Source organism: Pleurodeles waltl, chromosome 1_1, assembly GCF_031143425.1.
Source record: "Pleurodeles waltl isolate 20211129_DDA chromosome 1_1, aPleWal1.hap1.20221129, whole genome shotgun sequence".
NCBI lineage: Eukaryota > Metazoa > Chordata > Amphibia > Caudata > Salamandridae > Pleurodeles > Pleurodeles waltl.
The window spans coordinates 449216714-449231483 of record NC_090436.1 but is presented as its reverse complement, the minus strand read 5'-3'; positions in this window follow the sequence as shown (position 1 = coordinate 449231483).

Below are 14770 nucleotides of genomic sequence, written 5' to 3'. Positions count from 1 at the left end.
CTAGCAGCTGAGAACTGTCATCACTGAAAAGGCGGCTCAACAGAAGCATAAGGGCAACACTGAAGAACCCAACAAATAGTGTCCCGAAAGAAGAGATTAAACCAGTATTTAGGAATTTTAGGCGAGGCCTGTATGAGAAAAAACAGCAAGAACTGGACACCCAATGGAAGGTGGTCAGTCGTCCCTGCAATAAAAGGCAGACACTGAAAAAAATGTTTGGCTTATGGGTTATAACCTCTGAAAACCAAAAAAAAAGGAACTGGACAACTTCCCTGCGGCCGGTTGGTCGACATACATTTCTTCCCTGTATGTCGATCCTGCTTCTTCGTACATAGAGCCACTGCCTTCCCTCGTTATAACTGGTATCTCAGGCAGATCACTGAACCAAATCACTAAGGAGGTGGTTCTGAACAACTGGGCGATAATCTGCTCGGGCGACACCCCTAACCCCAATTGCATCTTTTAGGCAGCAATGGATGCTCCACTTGTCTGACTCCACTGTTTAACACCTGCTTAGCAAACAACCTGTTGCCAGAGAGCTGGTGGGGTTCCCTCCTAGTCCCAATTAACAAGAAGGGCTCTCAGAGTAAACCGGAAACATTTTCGACTCATTGCCCTCCTGGATGTGGAGGGGGGCATGCTATCCTGCATAAAGAACTGGGTGCATGGGCACAAGACAATAAAATCATTCCAGCTAAGCAGACTGGATTCCTAAAGGAACATGGCACTGGGATTAATCTGCTATGCATATCGGTCTTGATCAATCAAGCGACAAAAAAGGGGTCTGGCCAACTTTATAGTGCATTCATTGACTTTGCTACAGCTTTTGATAAAGCTGATAGAGGCCTTCTGTGGGCTAAACTATCAGCATCGGGCATTCATCCACATTATTCGAACACATGGGTCAAAATAAGAATGTCTAGCAAATGGTCCTCCTCAGCAAAGATTTATATTAATAGGGGGCTTAAACAGGGGTATATTTGGTCTCCCTTACTTTTCAATTTATATCTAGCGGATTTAAATGACCACATTAGCACAGCAAAGTTTTTCCACCTAAATTAATAGGATGGAGGGTTTGTGTTCTGCAATTCACTAACAACACAATACTAGTGGGACAAAAAGCAATTGGTCTTCAAAAAGCTTTGACCTGCATTGCCTATTATTGCAAGTTAACAAGCTCAGCATTAACATAACGAAAATCAAGATTTTAATCTTTGGCTAAAGGAACATCAAACATGGAGCCTGGTTTGTAAATGGCCACAAAGTGTAAAGAGTGCCTAACATTAAATATCTGGGAGTCTGGTTAAATGACCCGGGCCTCCTAACCACTCCCATTGGGGCCCTTGGAACCTCAGCTAATGCTCTCACTTTCACCTTTCAGGTCCGGATCTGTCGGCAATTTGTAAACTCATTGAATGCAAACTGATGCCCATGTTTGCATATTTGTCATTTGTTTATCAGAATCACATAAGCTGTCTGAAGAGGACCCAATGCCAATGTTATAGTCTTCTTCTCAAGCTACCGACTGGCACAGTGCAGGCTCAGATATGCTTGGCGTTCAACCTGGCTCGCCAAGAGTATGTCCTCAATGCCAGACTTCTTTCGTTGTGTGCCAAGCTATCTAAGCCGCAGTCTCTAAAACAGCTCTTGTGGGACATAGTTCAAGACGGGGACCGGAATTTCACATGCTCTATCAGGTGGCCGTGGACCAATTGGCTGCCAAAGAGCTGTGCAGGCTGCGCTGCCAGCGAAACGTCTTTCTAACTGTCATCAGCACAAAAAAGATTGCTCATTTAAAATCTGGCCTATATCAACCAAGAACTCTCCCGGCATATTTATCATTCCCAATCAATCTGAACATCAAATTACAACTGTTGCTTTTGCGTCTTGGTTTAATCCTGCTTAAGGCATACAACCATGGTCGTCTAACTGGCATTCAGGATGTTTCCTGTAGGGGCTGCGGTTTCACACGGGGATCACTTTGACACATTCTATGCTGTGCCTCTTCTGTCCTCTCTTAGATGATATCGGCTCCCACCCATCTTCAGGCATTTGAACTTTAGGGCCTGAAGCACTGCAGCCGTAGACCGCTTGAAAGGGGATTCGAGCCAATTTGAAGGCCGATTCCTCATTGCTCAATAATGTAACATCATGAATTCAGTGCTGGGGGCCAGGACCTGCATCTTAGAGCGTGGAGGTATCGGCTCTGAACGGTCCTTACCTCTTCGATCCCATGAGCGGCTGGTACGTTTATGGACCATACGGCTTATTGCACCCTCGTTCCAGACAATGGAGGTTGGACGATTGCACTTTTGTCCATTTCATTAATAGTGCGGAATTCTATTAAACACTTTTTCACTTTTGAGGCTCTTTCCCCATAGTATTCGATGTCTGCACGTTCAAGAGTATTTGCACAACACAGCTTGCACCTTTTAGCGCCCAGGAGTGGCCACATTTCGCCTGTCCATTGACTTAACCACCTGACTGTCGCAAGATGAATTTGGGGTCAACAAAGCGGATTCATTTTGTCTTTTGGCCCCAATTTTGTCCTCTGGCCCTCTTTATCATCGAGGGAGTGCACCGGGGGCACATTAACTCTTATGTTTAACGGATTAAGACTGAAGTGGTTTGCAACTGTGGTACGTATTCTGGAATTGGGTCTGTTATGGTTGTAAGCATCAACTGTACTCGCTGCTGACTGAACTTGTATAGTGTGTGCACAGCTATGCTTCTTACCTATTTTAGCGGAGATTTTTAGGGCTTGTTTGTAAATATCAACTAGAGTTGTTTCAAGATAAAAAACGTTGTTATTTAAGGATCTTCACTTTTATTGAACGGAAGAGAAGTTTTTATTTGGTCTTAACATTTTCTAATGATTTTAATAAACATATTTTCCCGGTTGAGTGGGTGTTTTTACTTGGCACTTTTCTAATTTCGTTTTGAAATCTTTTCTTGTTTTTTTGTTGTAGAATGCCTTAAAACAAATGTTTAAGTTCATTCAATGTCTTTATTCCATTTCTAACAGCAACACTAAGGGCCTGATTCTAACTTTGGAGGACGGTGTTAAACCGTCCCAAAAGTGGCGGATATACCACCTACCGTATTACGAGTCCATTATATCCTATGGAACTCGTAATACGGTAGGTGGTATATCCGCCACTTTTGGGACGGTTTAACACCGTCCTCCAAAGTTAGAATCAGGCCCTAAGTGTTCTTCGACTTAACTGCTTTTAAACTGCAGAAAATAGAAATAATTTATATTGATATAGTTTTATTAAAATATTACTTACTTAGTTCTAACATTTTTACTAGCAGTTGTGATAAATTATTTTGATTCATGTAGCCCGCACTATAAAATATTTATGCATTCTACTTCAAAGAATTCTTGTGAATAACTACCACAAAAAATACTTTTACAAATAATTTAGTCATTCCAATATTCTTCAGACTCTGTCTTTTAGTATTTAATTACTTTCACAAGTAGGTGGCAGTATTCCTTAGAACGCTCACCTATGTGGAAAGATGTATTGTTAGCTATAAGGCTATCATAACACTGGTCACAAAATTATGTATCGGGTATTTTAAACAAAATTAATGCTTAAACTAAATTTTTTTTAAATGGCTCCAGTATGTCATATTTGTAGTTTATTTCTGTGACTAGAAGTGTATTTATTTATTTTTAACACAATTGCAACGCCTTGGGCGTTAAATTTGGACACAATCTTGGTTATGGACAAATAGTTTTACCGCAAGATTAACGTAACAATATTTATTTTTAAATAATTTAATTTACCAGTGCTATAATAAATACAAAATACTTATAAAAAAATCTGCATGTACTAAATTATGCGTGTTAAAGAAGTGCATGATAAAGACATTTTAATGCATGTTTAATTATTTGCATGGTAAAGGCATGTGTGGTACAATATTGGTCGTAAAGCTTCGCATTGTAAAGGCATACGTTGTAATGTTACCAACCTCTGAGAAATAGGAATACATTCAGAAAAGAACCACCGATGAACCAGCTTTCTTCTTTACCCATATAAAAATGTTCATTGTGTTAAATATGCTGAACAGTGTGTCTTTAAGCACTTCAACATCAGTCACCCCTCCCTAATTTTGTGTATAATCTATTTTTCTCCTGCTCTCCATGTAGTTCTTATTGCTATGCATGTTGGTTGTTGGTAAATAGCAATTACAATAATAGGAGGGAATCGACCAGGTTTACTCAGTTTTATCAATAAGAGAAGTCAAGATTCAAACCCATATCTCCTAGTAAGTGTGCTACAAAAAACAAACATCTCCACTCATGCACATGTTCCACAGTCTAAAGTAAGGGGTATATGAGAAACTAAGTGGGGTAAGGACCCCAAAAACACTTGAGTACCTTGTCTTTTATGTACCTGTTGACATTGCAGTAGAAATGCAAACCTGTTTTTAAAAAAAAAATGTCAGCACAATGGCATTTGGTGGGAAATAGCCAGTGTCACCTAATTTTTGCAGGAGTATTTCACGCACGGCATTCAGAATCCTTCTTAATTAAAAAATAAATGCTCAGGCAAGCATCACTGTCTGTTATGTTAGGTTCGCACTATGTTTACAGTTGCAACCAGGAATGCTCTCGGTATGACTTCATGCACCCAATGTACCCAATGTTTATTACTTCTATACATTTAAGATGTCTTACTACTCAAAGAAAATGGTTCTGATCTGACAAATTTCTTTCGACGAACCCTTATTGAGGAAGCCAACCTGGAGTTAACTATTTTTGAAGAACCTTGAGAGTCCTTATGGCACCGTGTGTGTACCGACACAGGGTAGGGGTCAATAGCATCAGAATTTCTGACACTATTGCTGTACTGTTCAGGGTAACCAAAAAAATGTTGACGCTAACCGTGAACAATACATAGGGGCCCATTGAAAACAATGGCATGCCCCTTTTAACGCCTGCTTTGAGTAGGCATTAAAAATGTCGGAAAAAATGACACAAAGAAATCTCCTAGATTTCTTTGTGCCATTTTTTGCACCTCCCCTAATGGGGGAACGTCCCCCTTGAATACATTATGCCTGGAGCTGGCATAATGTGGCGCAAGGGGTTACAAAGTGGTGCAATGCATGAATTGCGCCACTTTGTAAATATTGAGCAGTGTTTTTGGCCATCTAATACCACATTAGCATAAAAAAATGATGTTAATGTTTTGTTAGATGGCACTAGGCCCTCCCAAATCTGGGCCTTAGATGGTTTATACAATACTAATAGGTGAGTCAAAGCCTACTGACATGCTGTAAACATAGGTAAAACAAATGGTATCAGCAGAATTCTGGAACAGTGGTATACGCTGTGAGCACTGTGCATCACAGGATATAGACTTGACAATAAGGGTGCACAGCATATACTCAGATGTTCTTGCGAGTGACACAATTATAGGTAAAGTGAAGAATCCCACCACTAGAGCTATCTTGTCTTGTCAGCCACCACCTACTGCCCCATCCTTTTTTTTAATCCATTATAGGTATTTTATAGAAGAGTGTTGGACCTGGCTTTTTGACAGGGACATCCCCAAACTTTTTGCCTCCTTCCTCCTATTTTTTCTGACCTGTTGTTGTTGGCTTTTGACCTCTGGGCACTTTACCACTGCTAACCAGTGCTAAAGTGCATATGCTCTCTGTGTAAATTGTACTACTGATTGGTTTATCCATGATTGGCTATTTAATTTACTTATAAGTCCCTAGTAGAGTGCACTATATGTGCCTAGGGCCTGTAGATTAAATGCTTCTAGTGGGCCTGCAGCACTGGTTGTGCCACCCACTTCAGTAGCCCCTTAACCCTGTCTCAGGCCTGCCATTGCAAGGCCTGTGTGTGCAGTTTCACTGCCACTTCGACTTGGCATTTAAAAGTACTTGCCAAGCCTAGAACTCCCCTTTTTCTACATATAAGTCATCCCTAATGTGTGCCCTAGGTAACCCCTAGAGCAGGGTGCTGTGTAGGTAAAAGGCAGGACATGTACCTGTGTAGTTATATGTCCTGGTAGTGTAAAACTCCTAAATTCGTTTTTACACTACTGTGAGGCCTGCTCCCTTCATAGGCTAACATTGGAGCTGCCCTCATACACTGTTGAAGTGGCAGCTGCTGATCTGAAAGGAGCAGGAAGGTTATATTTAGTATGGCCAGAAGGGTAATATAAAGTCCTGCTGACTCGTGAAGTCGGATTTAATATTACTATTCTAGAAATGCCACTTTTAGAAAGTGAGCATTTCTTTGCACTAAAATCTTGTTGTGCCCTTCAATCCACGTCTGGCTAGGTTTAGTTGACAGCTCCTTGTGCATTCACTCAGACACTCCCCAAACACAGGGTACTCAGCCTCACTTGCATACATCTGCATTTTGAATGGGTCTTCCTGGGCTGGGAGGGTGGAGGGCCTGCCCTCACACAAAGGACTGCCACACCCCCTACTGGGACTCTGACAGACAGGATTGAACTGAAAGGGGGCTTGGTGCATTTCTTAGACACTCTTTGAAGTCACCCCCACTTCAAAGGCACAACTTAGTATAAAACAGGGCCTCTGCCCTACCTCATCAGACACTTGCTGGAGAAGAAACCTGAACCAGAAACTACATCCTGCCAAGAAGAACTGCCTGGCTGCTCAAAGGACTCACCTGTCTGCTTTTCTACAAAGGACTGCTGCCTTGCTGTTGGCCTGCTGCTCTCAGGACCAAAAGACTTCTCTTTCCTCTTGGACGCTCCGTGCGCCGAACTTTTCGACGCACAGCTTGTTCCGCGGCAAGAAAAACGCCGCACACCGACGCTGATCGACGCGACGTCTTCGGGACGACCGAAACTTTGACGCACGGCCTCGCAAGGACAACGGCGCCCGACTCCGCAGGAGAAATCGACGCGACGCCTGCCGTGAGATCGAAACCTTGACGCACGGCCTCGCAAGGACAACACCGCCCGACTCCACAGGAGAAATCGACGCAACGCCTGCCGTGAGATCGAAACTTCGACGCGCAGCCCAGCAGAACGACGCGCAGCCGGAAAACAAGCAGGAAAATCCACGCACAGACCCGGGACATCTGGTACTCCCCGCAAACCACAGTAAGAGACTGTCTGCGCGCCGGAAAACGACGCCCGACTCCCCACGTGGAAAATAACGACGCAAGTCCGTGTGTGCTGAGGAGAAATCGACGCACACACCAGTTTTCCAAGCACCTCTTCTCCTGTGGCCCTCTGAGGAGATTTTTCACCAGAAACCAGGTACTTTGTGTTTGAAAGAGACTTTGTTTACTTTCTAAAGACTCAAGACACTTTCTATCACTTTTCAGTGATATCTTTACAAATTCGTATTGCAACTTTGATCGTTTTGACCTGAAGATACCCAGATAAATATTATATATTTTTCTAAACACTGTGTGGTGTATTTTTGTGGTGTTATGCTATGGTGTTGTATGATTTATTGCACAAATGCTTTACACATTGCCTTCTAAGTTAAGCCTGACTGCTCGTGCCAAGCTACCGGAGGGTGAGCACAGGCTGATTTTGGATTGTGTGTGACTTACCCTGACTAGAGTGAGGGTTCTTGCTTGGACAGAGGGCAACCTGACTGCCAACCAAAAACCCAATTTCTAACATTGGTGATCAGCGGTGAGGATAGGACTTGTGTTTGTGCAGTGACATACAATAGCTAAGTATTTCACTACCTACCCACAGTTGAAGGTCAACTTGATTTTTCATCTTTTTTTGGCTTTTGGTTCTCTGATGTCCTCCTGGATATACTATTGATATTTTGGACTTTGAATTTTGGTTTTTGCTGATAAGATCTAATCAGAATGGGATTGTGTACCTACTCATTCTTTGTTCGTACTGACGACCTCACTAAGGCTGACCTAAGGAAGCTTTGCAGAAAATGGGGCCTTCCTGTAGCAAGGAGATCTACTAAGGCGGAGATGCTCCATCACTACATAGTCTGGGGGGAGGAAAGATGGGCAGAGAGAGAGGCAGCAAGAAACCAAATGACTAAGTACCCCTCAGATGAGGAGGAGGACTATGCACCTGAGGAGGAAGACTACTCAGATTTGGACAGTGACCCAGAAATAGATGAATGGCTCCGAGGTCAAAGGCGACAGGAGCAACAATTAGAGGAGTATCTTGCAGAGGTTGAGGCAAAAAGACTCTTAGCCCTGGAAGAAGAAAAGATTGCAGCTCAAGAGCTGAGCTGTAAAGAGCTGAAACTGGAGGCCGGAAGGGCTGAGTCCAGTTCAGATGGTGGCAGCAAAAATCTTGCATCTAGTACTGCTGAAGGAGGGCACAAGCCCAGAGATGTGGTGCCCAACTTGAAGAAGGGAGTTGACACACCCCAGGCGGTTCAAGGGTATGAGGTAGTTCTGCACAGGGTCCCTGAGAAGGATTGGGGAACTGGCACAGGGAGTCATATTCCTACTGGGGGGAGGGACACTTTACTGACTCTAGCAGAGAGTGACAGAGAAAAGGGTTCCCCCTGGTGGACGTCCTGGATATAGAGTGTAGAGACATCCCAGAAGAGTATGGGTTGAGTGTCAGGGACAGACAGATACTGTCTCACCAGTCTCAGGAGGGTGAAGTAGAGTGCTTTTCCAAGGTTGAGTTACTGGGTGGTTGGGTGAAGGGTACTGTGGTTAATAGATGTGAAGGGCAGAGTGATGTAATTGCTGGAGAGCATATGTCTGGTCCTTATTTTCCAGAGCTACGCCAACACCAGGTGGAGTGTGAGTTCTCTGACCCCAGGGAACTTACAATGGAGGCAGACTTCTGGGTGAGTACCAGAGAGTCTGAAGAGGCATTTGGGGGTGCTCCTGAAGGGAGTGGTCTAGGTGGTTCCCAACCGAGTGTGGTGGGAAAGGATTGTAGTGTCCCAGGTAGGTCCCAGGTCCTAGAGGGTTCCATGAGGGAACACCAGGAGGGAAGCCTAGCCTGTACCGTAGGGCCACCTTTTGAGGGAAGCCCCGCAGTGTCAGAAGAACTTGGGGGGGTGACTGTAGCCAGCATCCCAACAGTTCTGGTGTCTGGCAGTACCCCTCCTAGTGAGGGGGTGCAGAAGTCCAGACATAGGGTTGAGAGGGGGTTGCAGACCCCAGTGGAGGACCTTGAGAGTCAGGGGACAGCTCTGAGAGCAGAGCCCCCCAGGAATGACCCAGGTGAAACCATTTCTGGTTTGGGGGAAACCCAGACTCTGCCGGATGGGCAGAGGTCGGGAGACCTGCGCCAACCAGACTCTTGTGTGGCCCTTGGGGACGGTGTGTCCCTTGTGGGGGGTGAGAGTGCCCCCCAGGAAGTCCTGGCATGCCAGGCAAAGATTCAACCTCAGGGTGGTGACTCTGGGTTGGATACCCAGGTTCAGAGGTTAAACTCTGACCTGGTGGGAGGTAGATGTGCCTCCCAAGAAGTCCTGCTGTGCCAGGCAATTGTCCAACCTCAGGGTGTTGACTCTGGGTTGGGTGACCAGGTTCAGAGGTTAAACTCTGACCTGGTGGGGGGTAGGTGTGCCCCCCAGAAAGTCCTGGCGTGCCAGGCAATTGCCCAACCTCAGGGTGGTGACCCTGGGTTGGGGAACCAGGCTCAGAGGTTAAACTCTGACCTGGTGGGAGGTAGGTGTGCCTCCCTGGAAGTCCTGGCCTGCCAGGCAATGGTTCAACCTCAGGGTGGTGACTCTGGGTTGGCTAACCAGGTTCAGGGGATAAGCTCTGACCTGTTGGGAGGTAGGCGTGCCCCCCAGGAAGTCCTGGTGTACCAGGCAGTAGTCCAACCTCAGGGTGCTGACTCTGGGTTGGATAACCGGGTTCAGAGGTTAAACTCTGACCTGGTGGGTGGTAGGTGTGCCCCTCAGAAAGTCCTGGCGTGCCACGCAATTGTTCAACCTCAGGGTGGTGACTCTGGTTTGGATGACCAGGTTCAGAGGTTAAACTCTGACCTGGTGGGGGGTAGGTGTGCCCCCCAGAAAGTCCTGGCGTGCCAGGCAATTGCCCAACCTCAGGGTGGTGACCCTGGGTTGGGGCACCAGGCTCAGAGGTTAAACTCTGACCTGGTGGGAGGTAGGTGTGCCTCCCTGGAAGTCCTGGTGTACCAGGCAGTTGTCCAACCTCAGGATGCTGACTCTGGGTTGGATAACTGGGTTCAGAGGTTAAACTCTGACCTGGTGGGGGGTAGGTGTGCCCCCCAGAAAGCCCTGGTGTGCCAGGCAGTTGTTCAACTTCAGGGTGGTGACTCTGAGTTGAATGGTCAGGTGCAGAGGTTAAACTCTGACCTGGTGGGGGGTAGGTGTGCCTCCCAGGAAGTCCTGGTTTGCCAGGCAGTGATCCAGTCTGAGGGTACAGACCCTGGGCTGGAAGACCAGGTTCAGGGTGTCCCCCCGGACCTGGAGGGAGGGGCTACTGATAACAGTGCCCCTACCATGTTGTCTTCTGAGGAGGCCACTCCTAGTTGGAGGGTGCTGGACCCCAGAAGGGAGGGCAGGGGGAGGGAAGCCTCACCCCGGGCCCTAGTGTAACCTGAAGGTACAGGCCCCAGGTTGGAGGGCCAGTTGCAGGTTAACAGCCCTGCACTGGTGGAGGAATGGTACAGGGCGACTTCTGTAAGCACCCTGACCATGTTGGACTCTGGGGGTACCGCTCCAGGAGGGAGGGTACAAAGCCCCAGAGGGGAGGACCAGGTTCAGGCTGTCATCCCTGACCTGGTGGAAGGGAGAGTGGTTAAAGGGTGCCCAGCACCTGGGGCTACCGCCCCTCACTCTCCACAGCCACAGTGGTTGGAGAGCTTTGAGAGGCCTGGGGCCTGGCTCTCATCCCTGGCAGCTGTCAGTAATCACTGTGGCTTGCTGTCCGGGTGGACAGAGTTATCCCTGGGGAGGGGACAAGTGTCACACCCTGGGGGTAGAGTGGGCAACACCACTGTGTTGTTCATGGTGGTACGTTAATGCTCGTGCCAAGCTACTGGAGGGTGAGCACAAGCTGATTTTGGATTGTGTGTGACTTACCCTGACTAGAGTGAGGGTTCTTGCTTGGACAGAGGGCAACCTGACTGCCAACCAAAAACCCCATTTCTAACAAAGAGGCACACACTGTGGCAGGGGGGAAGAGGGCAGCACCCTCAGTAGTGCTGTCGGCACCCTTGATTTGTCCTGTTTAGCTTACATCTATGAAAACGGGACAAGAAACTAGGAAAGTATGGATATCAATTGCAGGCTATTATGTTGAACTTAGGCTTGGTAGTTACCAATCACTTGCCAAACAGGCATTGGCATAGCTAATAGGTCTCGCTTTTGGGACCTTATAAGTGTTTAGCCAGAGCTATTTGCTTTGGCAATGTCTTTAAACGATTTTAGTTAGCAGTAGCAGGGTTTGACAATCTACATCACTTGATTTTTGACTGAATGATCAGAGGGTATAATACCTAGATTGTGAACTGACTAAGAAACGTGGACATGCTCCTGTCTGTTGAGAATAGGTCTTCTAAGCTTGACCTAAAAAAAAATACTGACAAATGAGGGAACAAAAACCATACACCAGAACCGGCAGTGAATTTTGTAAAGGAAGCTATTTTTGTACCTTATATAAACATGCCATCTACAAGAACAAAAGCTTGGGCAAAGGCAGTCAATTCAAACAATCATGTTAATGGTTTGCAAACCCAAAGCAAAAAAGAAAGGGCAAACCTACCCTGCCATTTGGAGAAAGGAAAGACTTAAGAGCAACATAAAGGGGAAGGCTATTCAGGAGACAACAATAGGCCGGGTCCAACACTTACACAAAAGTATTGATCCTATTATCTGTTTGATGTTTGATCACTCATGGGATAGAATGCAATGGCCAGGACATAGAATGTTTACTTACAAGCACCATCCAGGTCACATAAAAAGCCTAACTTGGTGTGTGAATTCAAACTTATACTGTGGTGGTGCTGCTTTCCACATCATACTGCTTTCACCCCACGTCCATTACTTTGGAATGAAAAATATCAACAAAGAAAAAATCAATCTCATTGCACGTAGTTACCCATTAACCTTACTTAGGTGCCATGTAGCTTTGAGTGATGGTTCTGTTAACATCGGAAGGTTAAGAGTGTAAACCAAAGCAGCCTACAGTGGCAATATAATTGCGGAAAGTATAATAGGTTGACAGTTTACAGTGCCTCCTTTCCTAGGAGGAATCTGATGGGTAAATACGTACTTGTCATTAGTTCTTTAGGGGGTGGGTCACCCAGCACATTATACCCAGTGATTCAGCCTCATTACAAGTTTGACGGTCAGACGAGCCAACCGCCAAACTCATGGGTGGTCTTCACCAAGCATATCACAATGTTACCACCGGGCCGACCGGCGGGAACATTGTATTACACCATTCTCGCCGGGCTGACCAGTGGGAAGAGTGCTACGGTATTGGTCTCGGCTCCCTTAAAGGAGCAGAGGCCAATACTGTAGCACACCAGCACCATCAGAATGCACACTGTCTACAACGCAGACAGTGCACATTCCGATGGTGCTGGGCAGGGGAGCCCATGCCCTGCCCATGGGATAGCAGGGGGGTCCCTGTGGCCCCTGTCACAGGCTTTCCGCCTGCCTTTCTATGGCGGGGTGACAGCCAGGGAAAGGCTGGCTGAAAGCTGAGTTGTAATCAGCACAGTGGCGCTGTGTTCAGTACCGCCGTGGCCGAGTACAACTCAGACCGCCATCAGCTTGTCGGGAATGATGTTCCTGGCATTGACGGTGGTCCCCTGGTGGGCCCACCTGCTAGGGCTGTAATGTGCTGGTCAGGCTGCTTGGAGTGTGGCGGTCCGACTGTCACTGCGAGTGTGGCACTCCTCAGAATATAAAATACAGCACCAAAATGGTAAAAGCAGGGTGGGAAAGGGTTTAGTGTGGCAAGCAGTGACAGGCGGCAGGTGGTGGGGGAGTGATGGCATCAGGGGGCTTAAGGAAGATGCAACAAAACTGAAGATGCACCAAAGATAGGAGAGGAAAACAATTAAATACAAGCATTGGAGCAGGAGGTGCAGGTAAACAGTAACACAGGCAGGAATCAAAGAAAAATGTAGTCCCACAAAACAACAGATAAACAACCAAAGCTTTAGGATACAGTAATTGGCCAGTGCTCCGTTGTAGGAAACAAAAGACAACAAGCATTTGCAAAGCAATAGGTCTCGCATTTTCTTGAGTTAGAGCTATTGACATTGAAAATTCAGATCTGGACATTCCTTATCACATAAATTGGTCAACCCTGTCTCATAATTTCGTCTTTTCCTGCCATGTTTTGGTGGTCACTATCGGCTACTGATATCAGAAATCACAAGCCCTTGAGGAGGGACGAGTATTTTTTTTTTTTAACAGAATGAAAAGCAACCATTCTTGCCTAGCATTTCAACAAGCAGAGCAGCCTGAGAAGATTTATGGCCCCTATAAAGAAGATAAGCAATGCCCTGTATGCGATGTCCTGAGTGCTGGCAGGGGCCCTGGAGAGAGAGACTCGATATGCGATGCAAGGCAAAGCAAGTTTCACATCATTGCTTCTAGGTTTAGTTTCATTCTACCAGAAAGGGTATATTGTGGCTTTAGTGAGCTAATCCACCGGGTGTTAATTTTGTAAAATAAGCTTATTTTAGGAGCCAGAGGTAAAGGAGGACAGCACTGGAATAAAGCCAAAACAAATGTCAGCGACATGGGAGGAACAGAATGCTGCAATAAAACACAGGCAGTACCAGCATAAAACACCCACAGTGAAAGGGGAGCACCAAAGAAATGACAAAAGTCAGTCACAGCAACAGATAAAAAAAACCAAGGTGGAATAATACAGTAGTTAGTCACTGCTCTGAAACAGAAAAAGGAGGGAGAAAAAGGCAGAAATTATCAGTAGCGAGCAAGAATTTTTAAAGGACACTGCAACCAACAAATTAAATTGTTTTAAGCCATAAGAAGTATTCTAAAAGTGTAAATGAAGTTGAACGCTTATGCTCGACCTAAAAGAAGGGACAAAGAGCAAGGATTGACCATAGCATGCAAAGACTTTTAAAGGACACTGACATAGACAAATGAAAAGCAATGAGTGGACTTGAAGCCCAGAAAGTATATACAACAGGTTTGAAGTTCAACCTAAAACTGCGTAGAGGTTTGTATGCAATTGCGGTATAAGTGTTGTTGACTTGCACTGAGGATGAACTTGGTTGTTCATTAATAAGACAGACTATTGTGGCCCCTACCAGGCCCAGAAAAACGTTTTTTAAAATTCTTTACTTTCATTTAATAAGTGTCCCAAAAACATTCCCCAACCACAAACATAATATTGAGTGGCAGTTCACATACGCAATGTCTGTCAATTTACAATCTGCACAGGCCAGCACAGAGCAGTCACCCAATACGTATATCTTTCTTTTAAAGCTTATCTCGAGAGGTTTCCTACGGCAAGATTCTGCAGGCCAGACGATATGGGGCGGGAGACCACCCCGGCAGGACACTGGCCAGGTTACTCAGAATCACACTCTTGTTCTCCTGTCATGGAGCTTGAGAACAAGCATGGCGAGTGGATTTCTTCACCCTCAGAAATGCTCAACATGATGGTTTCCTTGTACTCTCATGTATACTCCTCAGAAGGGGCCTCTGAACCCCTTAATCTGACCACATTCTTTGGTACCATTCAACTGATATGGCTAGGCAGGGCACACCGTGAGTACCACCTCGATTCACCTATCACAATAGATGAGATAATACAGATCCTACCTGGAGGTAAAGCTCAGGCCTGAATGGCCTT